This window comes from Equus caballus, chromosome 1 (assembly GCF_041296265.1).
Source record: "Equus caballus isolate H_3958 breed thoroughbred chromosome 1, TB-T2T, whole genome shotgun sequence".
Classification (NCBI taxonomy): Eukaryota; Metazoa; Chordata; class Mammalia; order Perissodactyla; family Equidae; genus Equus; species Equus caballus.
Window position 1 is genome coordinate 152890001 of NC_091684.1, and position 18481 is coordinate 152908481.

The window sequence follows — 18481 nt, forward strand, 5'->3', positions numbered from 1 at the left end:
CATATTTTAAAATACTGATTTAAAAAAACAGATTTGCAACACTGGAAGAGCCTGATATATACATATAACCTTGTGGAGTACAGCTTCCATACAGTGGTGTGAGTGGAAGCAAGAGCACGAGCATTAAGGAATAAAGAAATGGAAGCAGACTGTACATAACTTAAAAAAAAGTTGGCAATGAAAAAGAGAATAATGGGATAGAGTGGAATGCTGCTCCAGAAACATGATTTCTGCTTAAACATAAGAAGCAACAGTTGAGGAATAATACTTTTGACTAAGCGAAAGCACAGAAAAGTCAGGAAACTAACTTTTCAGGAAGGTGCTTAAAGAAACCTGAGGCTTCAGTGATGCCACCACACATATCACTGAGGCAGAGGCAGAGGACGTTGGAGCATGGACTATTAATGAAGGCCAGAAGACAGTAAGATAAGAGTAATGAGTTATCCCTGAGACTTTTCTGCTCTTAACTAGCTCATCAAGGATCTTAAACTTACTCAACCACAGAAAGCCAATATTTGCTATCCTGATACAGGCCAGCTCTTGAAACATAATTCCCAAAAAGCCCAATGATTTTTTATTGGTGACACTACTACGTGTACTAAGATAATAACTAAAGCCAGAGTTAGGCAGAGTAACCAGGTACCAGTGTGATAGTATCTGTTTTTCTAGTTCTATCCTCTGAGTCATAAGTATTAGCGGTCTAACTACAGAGTACACGTCAAAAAGTCAGGTAGAATCTATTTTGTTTATTCATGACAATTAGGTTTCTTGGTTGGGACAAGAGAGACACGGATTTGAATCTTCTAAAATGAAGATTTAGAACACGTTCTCAGTTGAATCTGTTTTTCAAGATTGCTTTTAAAGCTTGGATCTTTAAAAGGCAAAGAATATAAAAACTATATGTGTTACCTAGGCAACATTAAAATAGCAAATCATTAGCAATTTCAAAATTCAATTCAAATCTTCACAGATATCCTGCTGTATAGAAGACACTGTGCTTCCAGGAACTCAAAAGATTAGATGTGATCCATTTCCTCACAAAGTTTAAAAAAATAATGTGAAAGAGAAAGTTGCAAGCAGTGGTAGTACAACATAGTATGATATCAAACCATAAGGAGCTATAAATAATGTAAAATAAGAAAGATTAAGGAAAATTAAGTATGACTAGAGGGATCTTGGGAGGCATCACTGAAGGGACAGTATTCATGTAGTCTTGGTGGGAGAAGGCTTTTGACAGAGATGAGGAACAAGTCAGGAAAGTAAACAACATCTTTAGGAACTGGCCAGTACAGAGAATGAACAAGGATCTACTAGACAATAAAGCCTGAAAAAATAGTTTAGGGGGGCCGGCTCCATGGTTGAGTGGTTGAGTTTGCATGCTCCGCTGCGGCAGCCTAGGGTTCGGATCCTGGGCACGGACATGGCACTGCTCGTCAGGCCACGTTGAGGTGGTGTCCCACATCCCACAACTACAAGGACCTGCAATTGAGATATACAACTATGTACCGGGGGCGGGGGGAGGGGGTGTTGGGAAATAAAGCAGAGAAGAAAAAAAAAAATGATTGGCAACAGTTGTTAGCCCAGGTGCCAATCTTTAAAAAAAAAAAATAGTTTAGGAACAGATAATAGAAGGCCTTGAATGTCACATTAAAGCATTTACTTTGTTTTTGAAAGGTAATAGAGAGCCATAGCAGAGTTCTGAAGAAGGGAGTTATGTGATCCAAACTGACAACAGTACAAAGTTAGGCTTTAAAAGACGAGGTAAGGAAGACACTAGTTACCTAATATAATGATCCTAAGGAAAGACGATGAAGGTCAGAACTAGGGCAGTAGAGTTGGAACAGAGGAGGCAGACAAAAGACACTAGAAAGGTAGAATGACAGGCCTTGGTAAATGATTAGACACACGGAGGGAAAGCAAAGGGATAAGATTATGATAAGAAAGCTTTTAGTGAGGGTTTCTAGCAGAAAGATTGTGCTTTTAAAAAGTTACCTTTTCTGTCCTTAGTTGATCTTTTTTGGGGAGTGAGGAAGATTGGCCCTGAGCTAACATCCGTGCCAATCTTCCTCTATTTTGTATGTGGGACACCACCACAGCATGCCTTGACGAGTGGCATGGAGGTCTGCACCTGGGATCAAACCTGTGAACTCTGGGCCACTGAAGTGGAGTGTCCAAACTTAACTACTACACCACTGGGCCCACTGGGCCGCCCCTCCTTAGCTGATTTCTGAGAACAGCTGAAATAAGTAACAACTTTCTCAGATAATTTTCATTAACAAAATTACATAGTTTACACTGTCAAAGAACATGCCTGGTGTTAAAAATACTTACAGCATTGCCTTAATTGCTATTTTAGCCTCTATTATCACACATTTCTGCAGAAGTCAAAACACAGGTAAAGGATATTTTTCCTTAATCAAATGAGATAGCAAAGAAGCATACATATCCAACTTAAATCTATGTGAAAGGTAATACATTAAATTTTTAGTAAGTCATTCTGCTGCATTTTACCATTAACAAAATTTCAAAATAGACTGACATAAAATAAACTAAGGCCAGAATGACTGAATGAATTCATAATTCGTTATTTCGGCTGCAACAGTACAAACAAGGAAAAGAGCAGCAGCAGTTTGTTGTCTTACAACAAACCACATACTTATACAAAAATGTTCAATAACTACAGAACTCAAATAATTTATAGAATTTACTTGTTTAGATCTAGAACAAACTAAATATAAAATATAACCCATTAAAACTATGCTATGCTTCAAAAAGAACTGTAAGTAAAAAAAAAAAATAAGTATACGTAAGAAAAATTAGTTACTCTAAAACAAAAAATAAATTTGCTTAAGATGCATAAGCCTGATAAAGATTAAGAACTCCAGCTTTGGTCAAACAGTGATGCACCAAAAATGAAATGCAGACAGTCCTGAAAATGAGTAAACAATGGAGAGAAGATGGAAGGTATATATATCGCTGTCTTTGTGACATCCTTCTGATCCTTCCAAACAGTAGACATTAGATGACTTGAACCAGAGTGAAGACTAAAAAGTAAAAAGTAAACACTGAGGTTTGTGGTCATTCAAACTGGTCCTGACATCTTAACTAGGGCTTCACACTTCCCACTGCTGAGGTCCTTAGCAATGCTGAAAGGAAAGCAAAGTTTATCTTTGTTGGCCATCCATCATTTTGCCCTATCTCCGCCCTTCAGACAGCAACAATATTCATTATATCTTCTGTCTTAAATTTCATATAATCCATTCTATACTCACTCAAAATGCCACAGACAAGCAAGTACTGATTAAATAATCTGTTTTAAAGTAATCTGTATTAAGGCTCAACCCTTTCAAGAATTAATCACTGCAAAACACTTCCGATATTTTCTGAGCAACTACCATGTATCTAGCACTGTGCTAAATGCTTGAGAGCAGTGTTTTTAAAATCTGTTTAAAAGGTCACAATCAGCATTAAAAACATAAAACTGCAAGAGAAAATACCAGAGCATGTCACATATAGTAAGGTTAAGTACTGTTTCATGAAACTTTAGTTTCGGTTATGTGTACGCCTATATGCATATATGGAACACTGGGTTGAAATGTAAAATGTATTTCTTACTTTAGGTTACAACTGAAAAAGTGGAAAAGTGGTGCAAAGCAACGCCACTCCAAGTGTGGTCCACAGACCAGTGCTGGTTGGGGAACTGTGTATTACTAGTCTGTGATAAAATAAGCAGCTTATAACAGAATGTAAATCACCAAATAAGCACACTGAACTTTTTATAGAAGCAAGACTTTTGCTATGAAGAAAGCAGTGCACTAATTTATATTCTAGCACAAGCTTCAAGCCTGTAACAGACACTAGCTACTTTGAGTAACTGCTTTAGGGAATAAAGAGCACATATCTTAGTCTAGTTACAAGACCAAACTAATACTCATTACACAATAAGGCAATAATTAATTGCTACACTAAATGTAATATGTGACTCTAGTCACTGGGAAATCAAAAAGCGGACAAAATTTGGTGTAGCCTGGGGGGAAAAAAAGCTGCTTCCAGCCCAGAGTGCATTCTCCTCTCTTTTGTGCTGGTCCCTCTTCCTTCAAGAACCAACTTAATTTCCACCTCTTCCATCCTTGATGGTCTGAGTTCTTGGAGTTCATTTCTTGGTCTAAATTCTATAGTACTTGTTATATATCATTCCCTTGGTGCAGTATTTGGGCCAAATGACAATATCACTAGTAAGACCCCCATACCTCATAAGCATGCAGTGCTCATGATGATGTGATGAGAGAGACAGAAACTGGCCCTAAGGATAGCATTTAGCTCTGAATAGAGTCAGAAAGATGGGCAGACCAGAATAGGAAACCAACACAAAAATACAAAATGAGGAATTAGTATGGGAAAGCAAAGAGAAAAGTAAGAAATACTACAGGGATTATCAGGAAATAATCAATTAGATCAAGGGATTACACTGACATGTCTTTACATGTCATTACTCTCACATGCTAGACCTCTAGCATCTACCCCAGTAGTCCTTCTAGTCAACATTTAATAACTGTTGGCTAACAATAATAAAATATATTATTAGGAAGGAGATGAGTTACATTATGGAGGACTTTTGAAGTTATCCAAAACTGTTTATATTTAATTCAGCAGGCAATAAGAAGCCAGTTCTTGAAGGCAAAAATGGTATCTGAGGGCAGGTCAAAGTGGGGATGTGCAAGATGGATTTGAAGGAAACAGGAGTAAGGGAACCCTACTTTGGAAAAGAATAACTGGCAGGCCACTGCAAAAAAGAACACAAAAGGCAGAAACATGTTTTCGTACCAGACTGACTGAAACAGAGTATTTTCTCTCTTGTGTACACACACACACACACACTTTCTACCCTGAGAAATGTGAAGAATGGTACTGCTGTTAACGATAAATGAATACTGTAGTTTAAAAAACTGATCAGTTTACAGCAGCGTTTCTCAACCTGGGCACTACTCACATTTTGGACTGGATAAAACTTTTGTGAGAGGCTGCCCTGTGCACTGGAGGATTTTTAGCAGCATCCCTTACTTCAACCCACTAGATGCCAGTAGTATCCACCCTGTTCCAGTTGTGACAACCAAAAATGTCTCCAGACATTCCCAAATGTCCCTGGGGGGTGGGGGGGCAAAATTACTCCCAAGTAACAACCACCAATTTACAGGAAATTTGAACATGTTGAATGTATGCAAAAGAAACAACATCTAAAGAAAGATGCCTTGAGAGAAATGTAAATATGTAAATAGAGATCAGGTGTACATTAAAGCAACTATTAAGGCATTAATGTTAATTCTGATAATCCCTATTGTTTTGGGAGATAAAGTACTGAGACTGAAATGATATGTTATCTAGGATATAGTTTAAAATAATCCTATTTTCTCCACTTTTATGTATATTTCAAAACTTCTAGAGTAGTTTCTAAAACACAGACATCATTTGTACTAGTAACTAAAATCAGGAGAACAAACCACCAAGGAAATGAGATCTTGTTTTTCTACAGCTGACAAGATTCTTGAAGGGCTCAGAACTTGGAGGTGAAGCGTAGGCTTCCTAAATGAAGAAAGAAATAGAGAATGAAGGAAACCTAGAAAAGTGCAATATCATAGAAATCAAAGAAAAAGAGAATTCTAAAGAACTTTTATAAAGTTCTTACAATGCTCAAGAAAAAAAGAGTAAAATAACTAGCCCTAGTTCTGAAGAGTGACTGTCTAAACTGGCTTCAATTTGGTAAACATTTAGTGTGCCCGCATCTATTCAAGACGCAGTGTTGGGAGCTACAGGGGATACAAAGAACATACCTTTGAACAAAGTTTCTACCTCTTTAGATGAAAGATAAGTACATAACAGTAACACAAAGCAAAGTACCATAATACAGGCACTAAAAGATCATGCCAAAATTGGCTGGTTTTATTAAGAAGGACCATTCCTAGAAAAAACAGAAGAGTACCTGTTTTCCAGAATAGGTGCCTATCTACATTTATAACCTTAATCCATGTCTTACCTCCTTTCACTCTTTATCTCCTTAATTTTTTTTTTTAACAGACATGAAACAGATGAGTAGGGAACCAGATCATACTTAGATACTTGGTATGTACTAAAGAAAAAGACACAGTTCTCAATTCTAGCTGTATATTAGAATCACCTACAGAACTCTTTAAAAATAGTGATGCCCAGAAGCCATTTGTTAACAATAAAACCAGAATCTCTGAGCATGGGACTTGCTTGCACATAGGTATTTTTAAAAGCTCTTCAGGTGAATTGTAATGTGCAGTCAAGACAGAGAACCACAGACATAAAGAATGGATATAAGCATGCTATTAGAAGCAATGAAACAACATGAAGATGACAATTAGTTTCCAGCTTAAATCGACATCTTAAATCACATAATTCCCAATCTACCAAAATTATGAAAAATCATTTTCATTTTTAAAATTTTGTAATTGAGAAATTAAAATAAAACCCCCAGGATTCCTAAACCATAACTTTTTCAGAAATACTTAATTTGTTTTGGAATTGGTTTTATAATGTGTAATAACTTCCCTTCACTATAGTAGAAAGACATGTAGGTTCACATCATTTTTGGTACGTTTCAGAGAATTCAGTATTATGAAAAACTAAATTGTAATGTTAGAAGAGCCAAGGTTTAGCTATCTTAACACTGATTTTATTCACTATACATGAGCACTGTTTTACTTGAATTAATATGGTTATAAACACGGAATTCCTAATAAGTTTAATATAACATTTCATCATTTACTAATAATACATTTTATATTATGAAAATATTGTAGGTCTTAGTCTCATTTGCCATTTATCATGACTTTGAGCAAATTCCTTAAATCCTCCCAACACCACCAATGCCACTCCCGAGTTTACTTTCCTCTGCAAAACGGGTATGATTCATCTGTGTCTATAGAGTTCTCAAATGAAAAAATATATACAGAAAAATGCTCTGAAAATTGTAATGTGCCATGAAAATATAAAGCATTATGGTTAAAGAAATTGGAAGTGTACCATATTCTGCATTTACTACTAAATCCAAACATTAGTCTAATACAACTTTGTCAACGAAATTATGGTAGGCTAAATATGGCCACAAATTCTTTGACATTCTTCCCTTCAAAAGGCAGGAGTCCACCATCTGGTGTGGAGAGGGCTCTAATTGTTCTAACCAACGGAGAATGTTGGAAGTAATGCTGTGCCAATTTCTGGGTCCCAGCTTTAACAGACATCAAGGCACAGCTTCCACTTCCTGTGTCTTGAAACACTTGCTCTTAGAACTCGGCCTCCATGCCATGAGAAGTCCAAGCCACATGAAGAGGCTCTGTGCAGGCACTCCAGCTGATATCCCCAGCTGAACTCCCAGCCAACATCAACTGCCACGCACGCAAACGAGCCATCTTGGATGTCCAGCCCAGTTGAGCTTTCAGAGGACTCCAACCCTAACTGCTTATCTGACTACAAATGCATGAAACTCTAAGTGAGAACCCAAACCAGCTGAGTCCAGCCAGCCCAGAGAAACATGAGATAAATGGTAATTTTAAGCCACTTTGCTTTGGAGTGATTTGTTATACAGCATTAGGTAACTGGAACAAGAATCAAGATTTTCAAAAAAATGCTTCCTTATCTAATTTTATTAGTAACTCACATTTAACGGGCACTTTTTTCCTTTCATCTGTAAAAAATAAGTATATCTTCATGTAGAAAAGTTCATAATAAAATATAATGCTGACATTTTATGGAAAAAAACCTGACACGCTGGATTTATTTTCCAACTATCTTACTTTACAAAAGCCATTTTGGTTCTTTCCCATTATGTTCACATTAATAAACAAATGACTATAATGATTAATAAAGTTCAAGTAAACATATAAAAAAATTAAATGCTAGAAAGACATCTAAAATATTTTTGTTAGTTTTTCTCATGCATTGTTTTCTCAAAGAACACAATACATACTTATGTACAATTAATGCCTATTTGTCATTAATGACAGGTTGCTGTTGTTGTTTACTATCATAGAGTCCTTACCATCTCAGTTTAAAGATGCACCTAATGTGTCACAAGAAAAGAAATACACATTTCAAGGCAGCCATATCAGTATAATAAAGACACAGCACAACTGACATGGCCATTCAGATAAACTGTTCCAGTACTGCAGTCATGAGAAACTATCTAAATCCATCATGAAAGACATTCAACAACGAATCTTAAACAGAATCTGTTGAAATGCAAAATCTGCTTACAGAGCAAAGCCGCAGAGCAAGCCTAGAACAGGAACACTTCCTTAACAAATATCACTTGACATTTTTAATGGCTGCAGAAAATACACAAAACTAAGAATGCTTGCAGAATCAGAAAAAGTAACACCCTTTAGCTCGGGATCCCTTTCATCTGAAACCGTCAGAGCTCTTAACAAATATTAAATTCCTTAGGCTCTGCAACACCTCTGTCTTAAGGTAAATATTTTGTTAGTGCTTAAGTGACTTGTTTCAAGGTCACAGAATGAACTGGAGGCAAGAAAGAAACCCAGAAGTGTGGTCTGCAGCTTTACGTATAAATGAACATCACTGCGATTCAGGGTTCTGATAATCTCCCGGGTGAAGTGGAGGTGAAATTAACTTGTCCCACAACTCTAGGAGAGGCAATCTTTTAGGGGGAAAAAGGCTTTTATTTGGGGAAGTCATAGTTTTAACTCCGATACGCCTATGGGGTCTTTAAACTCATTCTTGGACTTCCCTAAAACCAAGTTTGACTGGCACAGAGGAAGGACTGGGAAACGCTCTAAGGGGTTGTAGCAAAGCCTGGGATTGTAGCTCGACAGCAGAAAACCAGAAAACGGAGACAAGAAGAAGGAGGTCAAAGTCGAGTGTGAGTGTCCAAGAAGGGGGAATGGTCAAGGCCACCTTTTACGACCGGAAAACCTGAGTCCATATGAAACTCGCTGGGCAACCCTAGGTGGGCTGGGGGAAAGACTCGAGGTTGGGTCCCTCCTCCAAAAGCCGATCTGAGGTTGTCCCACTCCTCTCCGCCGACAGGGCTTATCTCCCGGGTGACCAACAGCTGGAGAAAGACAGGCGGGTTCACCGCGTACGGCTTTCGGGGGATCAAACGCCAGGACCCAGACCCGCACTCACCTTGGCGCTGGGCGCGCTTCACCAACGCCAGTCTACTCGCCAAACGCCCATTTTCCACCAAACAGAGGAAGAACTAGCTTTCGCTATCCCAACGGAAGCCAGCCCAGCTCATCCCCTTTTCCCAATTTGCACCGCGTCGCAACGCGTCGCGTCTCTGACGTCACGGCGGGGCACGGGCTGCGCGCGCGCACCCGCGGCTGCTCGCTCCTCCCCAGCCGTGCCCCGGGCCGTGACGGCCGCGCCGGAGTTGGGGGGAGCGCTGAGGAGGACGTTTTGGGTGGCTGGCGGGGCAGGGCCCAGAGTACGCTGGGCTGGAGCGAACTCGCCCGCCCGTCCCTTCCCCCATCCCCCGCGCCCAGCATTTCTCGAGCGCAGCTCGGTCACCCCGATGTTCCTCCTTATCCTGGGCCTTGCCGCGGAGGTAGCAGGGCTCCTTCTTGTGCCTCTTAGCTACGTATCTTCCTCCTCAGATTGGAGATTTAGGGCTGACTAGAAAAGGGATTTGAATCCCCTCAAATTCGGGCCAGAAGTTTAACAATCTCCCAAGCCAAGCCTCTTGTCAAAGAAGAACGGACGTGATCCTAAAACACGTTATATGTATAGAATTAACGTCAAAAACCCAATCTTACAAAAACAGAACGAGAAGTCTGAATCTTCTCGCGAGGTGATCTCTTTCTCTCGTAGAGAAAGGTGATTGGATGCTCCCATTATCTGCTTGGATGGGCTTGCTGGCCATGGTTACTAAATTCCCAGGGACGGTCCGGGTGTCTCACGGATGGGAAAGCCGAAGGCGAGGTCTAGTAAACACGTTAAATGAAAGTGTGTACCGGATAGGTGTTCAATAAATTTGTAATGAATAAATGAAAGCACCTAGCCCAGCAATGCTTCACATAGAGCCTGTCAATAAATGTTAATTTCCTTTCCATCACAATGAAATTCCTGCAAAAATATGGTAGCTCTTTTATACCTATAGTTTCCCCCAAAGGCTTAAGACTGATATAATACGAAATATACTGTACTGCCTGGATCTGCCAACTAGGAAGCCTTAGCAAATTTTTCGTAACTAAGGAAAAAAATTGCGTCTATCTTTTGAGGGTGGATCTGAGGAAAGGAAGTTGGTTGACGTTGTTGTTGTTTTCCTGCTGAGTACCTTGATGAATTTGAGTATGCAAAGAAAAACCCAGAGCTGAGTTTGGGAGGAGGAGCCAAAGAAAGACAGGGAGAAGAATTTGGAGTTCTTTGAAGACACTCTCAGAGAGAGGACGCCAGGAATGTGAGGTGATAGAAAAAGAGAGAAGCCTTAAGAATGGATTAAGCGATGAAGACAGTCTCCTATGATGGGGTGGCAGAAAGGTTTTAATAAATAGGACTCTTTAACATTCATCTAAAGTTTATGTTTTTGCTCTGATATAATTGCCCCAATTCTCCCCAATAAGTGGAATTCCCCCACTTCCCTAAAGCATCAGTCATGTTTGCTAAAAACATAAGTCATTTGCTTGAGTTTTTCGAAAACTAAGAAGTTCCACATGTGGGTTAACAGGTGCAGAAGAGAAACTAGGCACAAGATGACAAGATGATTCCCAAACTGAACTAAGGTGGTGAAAGCAGGGAAAAACAAGAACATTCCTTGGAAATTCACAGAAATCTGGGGGTGGGCTTTGGACTTTTAAAAATTAGTGGAATGAGGGGCTGGCCCCATGGCCGAGTGGTTAAGTTCACAGCTCCGCTGCAGGTGGCCCAGTGTTTCATTAGTCGAATCCTGGGTGCAGACATGGCACTGCTCATCAAACCATGCTGAGGCAGCATCCCACATGCCACAACTAGAAGGACCCACAACGAAGAATATACAACTATGTACCGGGGGGCTTTGGGGAGAAAAAGGAAAAAAATAAAATCTTTTAAAAAAAAAATTAGTGGAATGAGAGTTCTTAAGGAGCAGGGTTACCTAGATGAAACTAGGCTTATGGAATTGAATCACAAACCCTAGCTTTTTTAAATATGTGTTGTAACAAACCAGGTAGCAGTATCTGTGGTACCTAGACTAAACAATGGTCACTAGTGGCTTAGAAGGCATGGTCGGTATTGGACCATAGCTTTAATTCCAGTGCCATCCGGCATAAGCTATAGTCCAAAACTTGCTGAACCTGGTTCATCTTCCATCCATTCAACAAATATTTACTGAATGTGTATTCTATGCCAGGCATTGTTTTAGACTTGAGATATAAAGTCCCTCCTGAACACAGAGCTGACTTCCATTCTAGTGGGGGACACATGCTGAAGGAACAGCAAGGAGGACAGCATGGCTGGCATGGAGTGAATGAGTGGGATCACGATGGGAGATGCTCTCAGAGGAGTGGGGAGGGAATGGAACCCAGATTATATAGGCCTTGTAGGTCAATAAAACATGATTATCCCAGAATAATGCAAGAAGTGAATCACATGCTAATATTTTATGGAAAAATTTAGCTTTCATAATATATGATAAAATTTATGACATTATGTACAAATGTTCATCCCAACTGCTTTTTAGCCATAGCACAAGTATCCTGTGGTTCTTTTATTAATCACTTATTCTTTTCTTTTCATCTGTTCTTTATTTCCTCAAATCATAATGATTACCACATTGGCCCAGTTGCATGGCCCTGCAAACATTTTTTTGCGTGTGAGGAAGATTGGCCCAGAGCTAACACCTGTGCGAATCTTCCTCTATTTTGTATGTGGGATGCTGCCACAGCATGGCTGATGAGCCAGGTGTAGGTCTGCAGTGGGGACCCTAACCCACGAAACCCAGGCATGCACACTTAACCACTCCCCACCAACCACGCCTCAGACATTTTATTTATTGGATAAATAAATACATTTTTTTTTTTGATGCATCACCAGACAAGTCTTGGTGGCAAGTCTTGGCTACTCTCCTGGATATCAACTTCAAAGGTTGGGCACTCACCATGCTTTGCACTTCACTAAGACTCCATCAGCCATTGGTTTATCTTAAGTTGTAAAAAATCTACTAAATCTCCACTTAGGGTGATCTGAGTTCTATTTTCTATGTGAAGTTATACTTCTATCTAATTGGCCTAAACTTACTTCAATAAAATTTTAGAGATGCACCATCATTCTACAATTTCAGGATTTAGTGAACAACTATGCATACCTTTTTCATCCCTGCATGATTTTAGAGACAGATCTTTTCTCCTTTCTGACTTTGTTTTTCTACCTAAACTGAAGAGTTCTAATCTGGTTATTAGATTCTTCTTCAGTGGTTCCCTATTCCAATTGTTACTTTACCTTCTTCTGCATCTTCCCTGCTTTCATTAAATTTTCCTCACAGATGTAATATTCAGAATACAATATTACAAATGGTGATGTACATGGTTTTATCCCAACAAGAGAATGTTTTTAGTTTGTTGACCCTATTACAAAATTTTCACATACTTGACAGAGGTCATCAAGGAGTTATACTTCTTAAGAATTGTCTCTGCAATTTTGTCATGCTAACATTAGCTGGCAAAAAGACAATCCCATTCAATAGTCATAGGAACTGTTGAGCTCTAAGCATATTGAATTGAGATCATAGAATCAACACACATGTTTAAGCCTTTTCTACATAGTTACAAAAAAACCCTATTAAGTTTTAGCTATAATGACATTTTAAGGAAGCATCTAATTTAAAGAAGATATTTCTGTAAGTTAAAATTCCAAAAAATCTTTCTGTAACTTATTGCCATTTATATAACTCAACTATCTAAAATAATATAATGTCATCTATGGGAGCAAGGGTGCGATTTTTGATGGGATATTTACTTCTTCTAAATCATAGGTAAATATATTAAATAATACATGCCAAGTGGTTTCAAACTTTGGTATTATCAAGCAGTAAGTGGCTTGAATAAACACAACAACACATAGTGCAGGCCCAAAACAAACATTTACAGATTCAGGGCTAGCAGAATTCACGGGATCCCCCAGCTGCTTGCCAACCAAAACGGAGAGTTGTGCCCGGGCCTGACACAGCTGGATGTACCTTGGGAAACGTTCCAGAAGAGGGATCCTGACTCTCGGCCAACTCACGTATTTATGGAGGACTGGGGAGGGAGCGGGGGTCACCCAGGCAATTTGGAAAACTTTGAACTTTTCCATTGGGGTTATAATCTTATTGGTTTAAAAAACAAGCTTTTTGACACCAGTCACCTGGGGAGTTTTCTTTCTCAACCCCGGTTTCTGCCTGAGGCCTTCCAGCCTCCCTGCTGAGCCAGCTTGTTGCTAGGCTGCAGGAGGAGAACCAGAGTCTGGGTTATCTGGCAGACAGACTAGTGTCTTTCCTCAAGTGTGCACAAGAACCTCAGGTTTACATTCAGTAGGTGAGGAAATGGAGCCAAGGATTTGCTTTTGAAGATGTCCGTGATGACTCTGATGCTGGTGGTCATGGACCCCACCTGAAGAGACTACTTCACCCAGTTATGGGAAAACCTTCTCTTCAGTCTGAATTTATTCTTTAAATAGCTGTCTGTGAGAAATCTTGTGGAAGGTTTTTTGAAATTTTAACTAGATGATGAGATTTTTTATACAGTTACTGGGGAGATTTATAATCTTATCTCTGAAATATTTTAAAATTCTAAATCCATCAGTGTGTAATTCTATAAACTGACAAGTGCAGAGGTACAATGCCCAACCCATTTTTAAAATTAAAAAATTTTTTTTCTTTTGCTTCTCCCCAAAGCGCCCCAGTACATAGTTGTATATTCTAGTTACAGATCCTTCTAGTTCTGCTATGTGGGACGCCACCTCAGCATGGCCTGATGTGCGGTGCCATGTCCACACCCAGGATCTGAACCGGGGAAACCTTGGTCCAGCGAAACTGAGCTCACAAACTTAACCACTCAGCCACGGGGCCAGCCCCTGCCTAAGCCATTTTTAATGGCCCTTTTCATGGCAGAGATGCGTGAAAATGCGCTGCTATTCTGGCTGATGTTTCTCCCATGTCAGCTATTCTGTTACAGTTTTATTACAGAGGGGTGAGTATATTACACAAACAGATATGTAGAAAAAGTATGAATGTGCATCCTCTTAGTGGGTTGTATTAGTCTGCGAACTGGGTAAGTACCTCAGTGATTATGCAGTACCTCTATAGAGAGGTGAGCATATTTCAGAATGTAATAGAGTGAGTGTCTCTGTGTCTGTCTTTGTATAGTATATTCATGAGTAAAAATGGGATGACTGGATGAGCCTATTTACTTGTGCATGTCTAGGAGTGTGATGATTTGGGATAAGGAAAAAAGCATAAGTAGATTTTTTTTCACTGCCTCATGATTGGACTACATGGAAAAGATCAAGTGATTTATATTTTTCTCCTATTTAGGATAAATGTGCATAATATCATTAGCAGATTATATAGATGATTTCCACTGTCCCAACTGATGCTTCAATGTGGATAAACACAAGACTTTCACACGATCTTGTATATGAAAAAAATCCCATATTTATGTTTCAAAAGGATTTAACTAATGTCTGGCACATACTTGGTGTTCAATAAACATGTGACCAGACTGTACAGGTGGCTGGCACCCAGGAGGGAACATTAAGGTATGGTTTAACACCCTTCAATAATCTCCTTCAGCAGCTCCCCATCCCCTCATTCTTTAATGGAGTCAGTTAACATTTTTATCAATTTTTTTGTAAATTGCTATGTAAAAGCAACTCCAAGTCTGCCCTTTCAACCCGATTGGGCTCTAGCACCCTTCCTATAGAAAAAGTGTGAAATTACCAATGGCTCTCTAACTCATCGACATGTGTTGCCTTTGAAATAATCTTGCTTTCTTTCCACAATTTACTTGTTTTCCACAATTAATTTGTTCTTCTATAGAGTAGCAAGATGAGGCATTTTTACTCCCTATGTCTCCAAATCTTTTCCTCTGACTTACCATGGTATCTGAAATGCCACCGTTAAAGAGTCATTCCTTCCTATGAAAATGTCCCATCTCTGAGAAAACCTTCTATCCTCGCATAAAACTATTCTCCAATCAGGCAGCCTCCTACTAATGAGAGAAAATGAACCCAGGACAGGTACATTTTGATAGGACTTGGAAAGTGAAGATGGGAACCAAGATTTCATAAAGAGGGTTTGGGCAGCTGAGAGGAAGCACAAAGGGATTTAACATAACTCCTCCCACCAAAGGAGCACACAGGGCTGCACGAGGGAAGGTACATATGCTGAAGCCTCCCCATTTCTTGTTGTTTATAAACAATTTATTCAGTTCCTTGTAATGGGCAAGTTCCCAGCTAAATGCACAGATACAAGCGAGATATTCCTGGGTTAATGCAGGAGCCAGTGGGTTACAGGAGACTGAACGTCAAGGCCAAGGAAACAGCACCAAGGTTTCAGAGTCAGACCTGGCCGGAGACCCTGAGTTGAGGCTAGGCTAATGCCCGACACTGACAGCTGCTTTCTTCTCACAGCTAGGCATACTGCAAGGCATGATTTCAGCATCACGTCATTTCAAGTTGTCAGGGGAAGAGATATTAAAGAAATGGAACCCTTGTCCTGGTGCACCTCAGCTATTGCTGCTTTGTAAGTCACATACTAGCAAGTGAGCAAGAATTTTATAATATTCCAGGAACAATGGGCCACAGAGGGGAAAACCTCTGCATTTCTCTCTCCGTGCCTCCTTGCCTGTTTTCATTCCCAACTCCCGTCCTTAAGCCACACACCCTGATGTTGAAAGTCTCGTGTACACAACAAAAGTCTCTCAGATGACAACAGCTATTTCCAAAGCAGAATCTTGTGCAGAAAAGTTTATGACTTCTCTTTTGAAAAGTTTTGAAGACAGAAAATGTCTCTAGTTAGTTATCCTCTGTGAAAAAGAGTCATCCACCCCTGACCAATGCCTAATTAAAAGCAGAATTTAGAAGACACATTTAGGATGTGGAATATGGATAAAAATAGGAAATAAACTTCAAAAAGCTATAGTCTATGAGGACTGGGCCACATAATGATCAATTCACAGATGGTCTCACTTGAAGTTTAGAAAATTGTTGCTTATGCAATTATTAGAAACCCATGAATCCACAGCTGATAATCTGCAGATTGCTGGGTAAAACTCTTTGTTGTTAGGTATGAGATGGTCAGAGTCTAGCTCAAATCTTCTCTAAGCCCCAAGAAAAATGCCGAATTGGAAGGGGAGTTGCACCAGCTAAATCTCAAAGGCAAGAAAGGCCTATCAGGAGGTAGAAGATGTGCACACAATATTACAGTTTTGATTCTGTAGGGCACCTTGAGTTCCATTTGTTACTTTTCTGAATTTATCTGTCAGGAACAGACTTAAGGACATTTTACTGGGATTTAACTTTTTGTCAAAATAGAAATTTTGGTCATAGCCCTGGTTCTACAAAAATGTTTTAAAGGGGTTATTATTTCTGATTAAAATAATATTTTTAGCTAGTGATACATAACAATAACAAGAAAGTAAACATCTTTGAATCTAATGTAAGAGCAAAAACTCTACCAGCATCTTATTTTGAATATAGCGAAAGAGTCAGTACTGCTTACAAACAGTGGTGGGGTTCTGAAGAATAGTAAAATAAGGCATAGCCTATGGTCACAGATTTGTGTTAGGCAGTAGTGTTCTTTCTGGAAGGCACAAGTTGGAAATCTTACTACCCAAAGGCTTAAAATGTGGTTCTGAAGATAATGTCATATGAATAGGTAGACTATGAACTTCTCTGGGCCACAGCCATCTTATTTATAAAGTGGAGACATGAATGTGCTACCTGACCAAAGCTAAAGACATTTTGAAGTCTGTTCCCACTCTAGGATTTATTACTCTACTACACAGGACCCTGTTTTCCTCTGAGAAATGTTATCTATTACCACTCATCTCTCTTTTAGTCCTAGGTGACTTGTGTTCTAGACCTCATCGCCTCGTGCCTCCTCAGGGACCCTGCTTTGTCAATTTGTCCTTTTTTCTTTTTGTAACTTCTCTCTCTCTCTCTCTCTCATTGCCCTTTCTTCTCTGGACATGAACATGTTCTCCTATCTTAAAAAACCACACATACACACACACAACCCAAACTTGTTCCATCCCATATGCCCCTTTACCATCACTCTCTCACTCTTCTTTCTTTCACAGCCAAGTTTCCTAAAAGAATGCCTAAATTCAGGATCTCTCTTTCCTCTTCTCTCTCAGGAGTAACTCTTCTTGTTGAGGTCACCAGGGACCTCCTAAATGCAAGCTCCAATGGAGACATTTCAGTCCTTATCTCCCTTGGCTTTTCTCTAGCATCTGTTGTAACTCTTTCCTCTCTCGATTTCTGCAACTTCACACTCTCTTGGTACCTCTCCATCTTCATGGACAGTTTCTTCTCAGTCTCCTTCAAAGACATTCCTTTCTTCACACACTTCATCCCTAAGATGTTGATGTCTTCCATGGTCCACCCTCAGCACTCTGTCCATCTCACACTATTATTCTTTGTAGGAATTTGGTTCGTCTCATGACTTCAACTACCACTTATTCACTTGGTTCTCTGGTTACTCAGCCTGGTCCTCCTTCCAGACCTCTAGATACAAAAATTGCCCACTAGTCTTCCATGCCTATATCTTTCCCCATTGTGATGTTTAATTTTATGTGTTACCTTGGCTACACTATGGGTATTTTTCACATGTGATTAACATTTTTTTATTCTTATTTTTTGAACCACTTTACTGAAGTATGATTGATATACAAAAAGTGGTACATATTTAATATATACAACTTGATGAGTTTGAAGATAAGTACATGCCTACGAAACTATCACCACAATCTATGCCATAAACATACCCATCACTTCCAAAAGTTTCCTCTCACCCTGTTTATTTGTTATTAATTTCGTATGTGTGATAAAAATACTTATAAGACCTACCCTCTTAGCAAAGTTTTAAATATACAATATTGTTAACTGTAGGCTCTATGCTGTACAATAGGTCTCTGGGACTTGTTCATCTTGCATAACTGAAACCTTGTACTCTTTGATTAATACCTCCTTGCTTCCTCTCCTCCCAAGCCTCTGGCAACCACCATTCTACTCTCTGCTTCTATGAATTTGACTAATTGCAGACTCTTCATATAAGTGGTATCACGGAGTATTTGTCCAGATGCGATTAACATTTACAATCAGCTGACTTTAAGTAAAGCAGATTACCCACCATAATGTGGATGGGCCTCATTCAAACAGTTGAAGGCTTTAAATGCAAAAGACTGAGGTTTCTCAAAGAAATTCAAAGGATTTCTGCCTCCAGAATGGAACATAGAAATCCCGCTTGAGTTTCCAGGCTTTAGACCTA

The 18481-nt window shown here is 39.4% G+C and overlaps 1 protein-coding gene across 2 annotated transcripts in view; it reads right to left on the reverse strand.

Moving 5' to 3' along the window:
• Positions 1-9790, reverse strand: part of USP8 (ubiquitin specific peptidase 8) — a 54585-nt gene extending 44795 nt beyond the window's left edge. For both annotated transcript variants that reach the window (XM_014733838.3, XM_001501923.5), the window contains exon 1: positions 9166-9790. The gene's annotated coding sequence lies outside the window, so the exon portion shown is untranslated. The remainder of the gene's footprint in view (positions 1-9165) is intronic.
• Positions 9791-18481: the final 8691 nt, after the last annotated feature.